This window comes from Rhincodon typus, chromosome 46 (assembly GCF_021869965.1).
Source record: "Rhincodon typus isolate 14 chromosome 46, sRhiTyp1.1, whole genome shotgun sequence".
NCBI classification, from domain to species: Eukaryota; Metazoa; Chordata; class Chondrichthyes; order Orectolobiformes; family Rhincodontidae; genus Rhincodon; species Rhincodon typus.
Window position 1 is genome coordinate 9,452,569 of NC_063377.1, and position 6,297 is coordinate 9,458,865.

General features: G+C 45.9%; 1 protein-coding gene across 2 annotated transcripts in view; it reads right to left on the reverse strand.

Annotated features, from left to right (window-relative positions):
* LOC125487891 (28S ribosomal protein S29, mitochondrial-like) overlaps positions 1-6,297 on the reverse strand; it is a 41,362-nt gene extending 35,065 nt beyond the window's left edge. The window contains exon 1 of one of the 2 annotated variants that reach the window (XM_048620458.1): positions 6,026-6,297. The gene's annotated coding sequence lies outside the window, so the exon portion shown is untranslated. Of the gene's footprint in view, positions 1-5,396; positions 5,689-6,025 lie in introns of those variants that run through there. The other variant, XM_048620457.1, reaches the window with a different exon arrangement.

Below are 6,297 nucleotides of genomic sequence, written 5' to 3' on the forward strand. Positions count from 1 at the left end.
GGGGGGGGGGGGGGGGGAAGGCAGCATAGGGAGGCAGGCCAGTAGGAGGGAAGGCAGCAGAGGGAGGCAGGCCAGTAGTGGGGAAGGCAGCAGAGGTGGGCAGGTCAGTTAGGCTCGGACTCATGAACATATGAAATAGGAGAAGCAGGCCATTCGGCCCCTCAAACTTGCAACACTCTTCAGTTTAGCGACTATATCTTCTCTTCCCTCATCCCGGTCATTGATGTAAGTTGTAAAAGTTAAAGGCCCCAGCACAGACCCCTGCAGGACTCCAATTGTCCCAACCTGCTGATCAATGACCAATTGATGCACATTCTCTGCTTTCTGTCAGTCAGTCTTCTATCCATGCTCACATGTCCCGCTACACCATCAGCTCCTACTTTCAGCAATAACCTTTTATGTAGTGGCTTGTTAAATGCCTTTTGTAAATCCAAGTGTAGTACATCTACAAGGTCTCCTTTAACTACACTGCATGTCACTCCTTTATAGAACTGCTCTTTCACAAAACCATACCGACCTTTCCTGATTACTTTGTGCCCAGCTCGCTTCTTAATCATCTATTCTAATGCCTTCCCCGTGGCATTACCGATAGTTTCTTGCTTACTGCTTCTGTCACTTTTTGAAAAGGAGTATTACTTAGTACTTTGTAATTCATTTACTACTTTCCAGTCTGATGGAATCTTTCCTGACTCTAGGAAATTTTGGAGAATTAACATCAATGCATCTACTACCTCATTAGCAACTTACAGACTCCTAAACCTCTTATAAGATCCTAGGATGAATTCCATCTGGATGTGGAGACTTGTCAGTCCACAGCTCCAGCAGCTTGCTTAGTATTGTTTCCCTTATGATTGTAATTTCACCAACTTCCTCTCTCCCTTCCTGATTTACAGCTATTCCTACGATGTTTCCTGTATTAACCAAGGATGGTGAGCCCACCTTTTAGAACATTTCCTTATGTAGATACATTTTAATTCCTAAATATCTCCTTAAATGTCTGCCACTGTGTCTCTTAATCTATGTCCTCGTCTAGTAGGCCATCTCACTTCAGCTTTCTTAGTTTTCATGCCAAAGAATTGACCTTATTTGTTTTAGAGCGGAATAGAAATTTAGTATAACATGTACACATGAAAAATATAGTGAAAAGTTTTAAAAATTGCCACACCACAGCACCTAACTAGAAATACTAGTTCTAGACCCAATTTTCTCATTTTAAAACTGAATGTAAAATTCAATCATACTGTGGTCCCTATTACCTTGGGGCATCTTTACTCTGATATTATGAAGGAACCCTGTCGCATTACACAACACCAAGTGTAATATAACCCGCTTTATGGTAAGTTTCAGAATGTCCTACTCGAAGAAACTCTTTGGAAAGCATTCTGTGAACTCCTCACCCAGGCTACCACTGCCAATTTTATTTTTCCTGTTTCACATGGAGATTAAAACCACCCACGATTATTACTAAGTTGTCAGAAAGAAATATTTATGTTTCGACAATGCATCTGTTTTGTGATTACTGTTGGGTAGCCTGTAGATAGACCTTATGTGTGCCTTCTTTGCCCTATTTTTCCTCAGCTCCATCCAAACAAATGTAACATCCTAAACTAAGGTTATCTCTCACTATAGGTATAGATAGAGTTGATGGTTGCCGTCTTTTCCCTAAGGTGGGGAATTTCAAGACTAGGGGGCATTTTTAAGGTGACAGGAGAAAGATTTTAAAAAGATATGAGAGGCAATTTTTTTTTTTACACAGAGGGTGGTTCGCGTGTGGAATGATCTTCCTGAGGAAGTGGTGGATGTGGGTACAATTCCAATGTTTAAAAGACATTTGGATGGATATATGAATAGGAAAGACTTGGAGGGATATGGGCCAGGAGCAGGCAGGTGGGACTAGTTTAGATTGGGAATATGTTCAACATGGACTGGTTGGACTGAAGAGTCTGTTTCTGTGCTGTAGGACTATAACTGTATGACTCCAAGAGACAGTGAAGATCTGTAGGGGCTGGAGGAGGTTACAGAGATGTGGTGGAAGAGTATAAGTGCTGAGAGAGAACAGAGATGGGGAGGACTGGAGGAGGTGGTTACAGAGATGGGGAGGGGATTGAAACTAAGAATTCGAATATGGGGGAGCAGCCACTTCAGGAACCTAATGCAAGTCAACACACACAGGCAGGATGCATGAAGGGAAACATAGCCCTTCACCAGAAGGAGAAACAGGAGAAAGAGAAACAAAAACAGAGATTGCTGGAAGGTCTCAGCAGGTCTGGCAGCACCTGTGGAGAGGAATCAGAGTTAATGTTTCAGGTCGAGTGACCCTTCCTCAGAGATGGTCCTGAAGAAGGGTCACTCAACCGGAAATGATAACTGATTCCTCTCCGCAAATGCTGCCAGACCTGCTGAGCTTCACCAACAATCTCTATTTTTGTCTCTGATTTACAGCATCCGCAGTTAACAAAGAACAAAGAAAATTACAGCACAGGAACAGGTCCTTCGGCCCTCCAAGCCTGCGCCGATCCAGATCCTCTATCTAAACCTGTCACCTATTTTCTAATTATCTGTATCCCTCTGCTCCCTGCCCATTCATGTATCTGTCTAGATACATCTTAAATGATGCTATCGTGCCCGCCTCTACCACCTCTGCTGGCAATGCGTTCCAGGCACCCACCACCCTCTGTGTAAAGAACTTTCCACGCATATCTCCCTTAAACTGTTCCCCTCTCACCTTGAAATCGTGACTCCTAGTAATTGAGTCCCCCACTCTGGGGAAAAAGCTTCTTGCTATCCACCCTGTCTATACCTCTCATGATTTTGTAGACCTCAATCAGGTCCCCCCTCAACCTCCGTCTTTCTAATGTAAATAATCCTAATCTACTCAACCTCTCTTCATAGCTAGCACCCTCCATACCAGGCAACATCCTGGTGAACCTCCTCTGCACCCTTTCCAAAGCATCCACATCCTTTTGGTAATGTGGCGACCAGAACTGTACGCAGTATTCCAAATGTGGTTGAACCAAAGTCCCATACAACTGTAACATGGCCTGCCAACTCTTGTACTCAATACCAGGTCCGATGAATGAAAGCATACCATATGCCTTCTTGACCACTCTATCCGCCTGCGTTGCTACCTTCAGGGTACAATGGACCTGAACACCCAGATCTCTCTGTGCATCAATTTTCCTCAGGGCTTTTCCATTTACCACATAGTTCGCTCTTGAATTTGATCTTCCAAAATGCATCACCTCACATTTGCCTGGATTGAACTCCATCTGCCATTTCTCCGCCCAACTCTTCAACCTATATTCTGCTGCATTCTCCGACAGTCCCCTTCACTATCTGCTACTCCACCAATCTTAGTGTCAGCTGCAAACTTGCTAATCAGACCATCTATACCTTCCTCCAGATCATTTATGTATATCACAAACAACGGTGGTCCCAATACAGATCCCTGTGGAACACCACTGGTCACAGTTCTCCATTTTGAGAAACTCCCTTCCACTACAACTCTCTGTCTCCTGTTGCCCAGCCAGTTCTCTATCCATCTAGCTAGTACACCCTGGACCCGATGCGACTTCACTTTCTCCAACAGCCTACCGTGGGGAACCTTATCAAACGCCTTACTGAAGTCCATGTATATGACATCCACAGCCCTTCCCTCATCTATCATTTTTGTCACTTCCTCAAAGAATTCTATCAAGTTGGTAAGACATGACTTTCCATGCACAAAACCATGCTGCCTTTCACTAATAAGCCCATTTTCTTCCAAATGTAAATAGATCCTATCCCTCAGTATCTTCTCCAGCAGCTTCCCCACCACTGATGTCAGGCTCACCGGTCTATAATTACCTGGATTATCCTTGTTACCCTTCTTAAACAAGGGGACAACATTAGCAATTCTCCAGTCCTCCGGGACCTCACCCTTGCTCAAGGATGCTGCAAAGATATCTGTTAAGGCCCCAGCTATTTCATCTCTCGCTTCCCTCAGTAACCTGGGATAGATCCCATCCGGACCTGGGGACTTGTCCACCCTAATGCCTTTTAGAATACCCAACACTTCCCCCCTCCTTATGCCGACTTGACTTAGAGTAATCAAACATCTATCCCTAGCCTCAACATCCGTCATGTCCCTCTCCTCAGTGAATACTGATGCAAAGTACTCATTAAGAATCTTACTCATTTTCTCTGATTCCTCGCACAACTTCCCTCCTTTGTCCTTGAGTGGGCCAACCCCTTCTCTAGTTACTCTCTTTCTCCTTATATATGAATAAAAGGCTTTGGGATTTTCCTTAACCCTGTTTGCTAAAGATATTTCATGACCCCTTTTAGCCCTCTTAATTCCTCGTTTCAGATTGGTCCTACTTTCCTGATATTCTTCCAAAGCTTCATCTGTTTTCAGTTGCCTAGATCTTACGTATGGTTCTTTCAGTTTTTATTTAAACAGGACAAGGAACAGAACATAAAAATTTCCTCTCGCTTGCCCTGCCATTCTATAGACTGATGACTGATGTGCCCGGGCCTCAACTCCTATTTTGTGCCAGCTCCTCGCCGCCTCGATATTTAAGGACTCTCTTACTTCAAATAATGCTTCTCTTTTCACTGTACTTCAGTACATGTGATAATAAACCAAAGATACCAAGAACTGCAGATGCAGGAGTCAGAGTCGTTACAGTGTGGAGTTGGAGGAACACAGCAGGCCAGGCAGCATCAGAGGAACAGGAAAGTCAATGTTTTGAGTTGGGACCCTTCTTCAGAACTCCTGACCCAAAATGTCAACTCTCCTGCTCCTCTGATGCTGCCTGGTCTGCTGTGATCCTCCAGCTCTGCACTATGTTGTCTCTGACTCCAGCATCTGCAGTTCTTGCTATCTCAGATAGATTTCTTGATTTGATTTGATTCATTGTCCTGTGTACCGCACTACAGTGAAAAGCTTTGTTTACGAGCAGTTCAGGCAGACCATATTAATCAAGGACATACAGATCATAGGGTGAAAATAATGCTAGGCAGAAGTTGCATTGCACAGGGCGTGCACCAGGCGGGAACAACATTGTCACGATTGATTGATTGATTGATTGTCAATACAGTGTGGAGCTGGAGGAACACAGCAGGTCAGGCAGCATCAGAGGAGCAGGAAAGTTGACGTTTCTGAAGAAGGGTCCCGACCCGAAACGTCAACATTCCTACTCCTCTGATGCTGCCTGGCCTGCTGTGTTCATCCAGCTCTACACTGTGTTATCCAAGAAATCTATCTCCCTCCTTTCTCTCCATAGCGCTCTGAGGGTGACAATCCTACGCATGCACTTGCCCTCGAAGACTTTCTTTCCTCAGCCGGTTTCAAACCAGTATCTCGGTATTCTACAACTATATTAACACCTCCACCAGGCAATGTGACCATTTACCCTGTCAAGCCTCCTCAGGATGCCGCAGATTGCAAACAGACCAACAGGAAGTTCCTGGGTTTCCGTGACCCCGCGGGCAGAAGCTCACCACCACCACCACCACCACCACCTTCCTCTTTTCCCTCGGACACCGGAGAACCTCAGTCCGGTTGCAGCAAGCAGCCGCGCTTCCAGTCCTGGCGTGTAAGGCCCTCACGCTCCCATCGCCCTGGGCGCCGCCATCTTGTCCCGGTAACCTCTGACCCCTCACTGGGTCAAACGTCACGGCCCGAAGCGACGGGGACCACGACGGGAATTATCTTTTTCTTTCGAATATGTATAGAAAGTGTGATCCTTTGCTCTGCTTTCTGCGTGTGGACGTAAAATAAAACAATAAAACTGGAAAGTGAAAGTGGAGGAAGGAGAACATCATGGCGGCTGGGCCCTCCGCGCTCTCTGGGTGTCAATAAGGAAAGATTTCGACCAGGCCCTCGTCGTCAATAAAGAAAGGTGTCGGCTAGCTCTACTCACTCTCGGTGTCAATAAGGAAAGGTGTCGGACGGGCGCTACTATCTCTGGGTGTCGATAAGGAAACGTGTTGGCCGGCCTCATTCTGGGTATCAATTAGGGAAAGTGTCGTTTGGGCCCACCTTTCTCTGGGTATCAATAAGAACATATGTCAACCGTGCCCTCCGCTCTCCCGGTGTCAATAAGGAAAGGTGTCGGCCGTGGCCTCCTCCATCACGAAAAGGGTTGACCGGGCCCTCCTCTCTCTGGGTGTCAATAAATAACGGTGTCGGCCGGTCCCTCCTCTCTCTGGGTGTCAATTAGGAATAGGGTCGGCCAGGCCCTCCACTTCTTCGGCGTCGATAAAGAAAGGTGTCAGCCAGGCCGTCCTCACTCTCATTGTCAATAAGGGAAC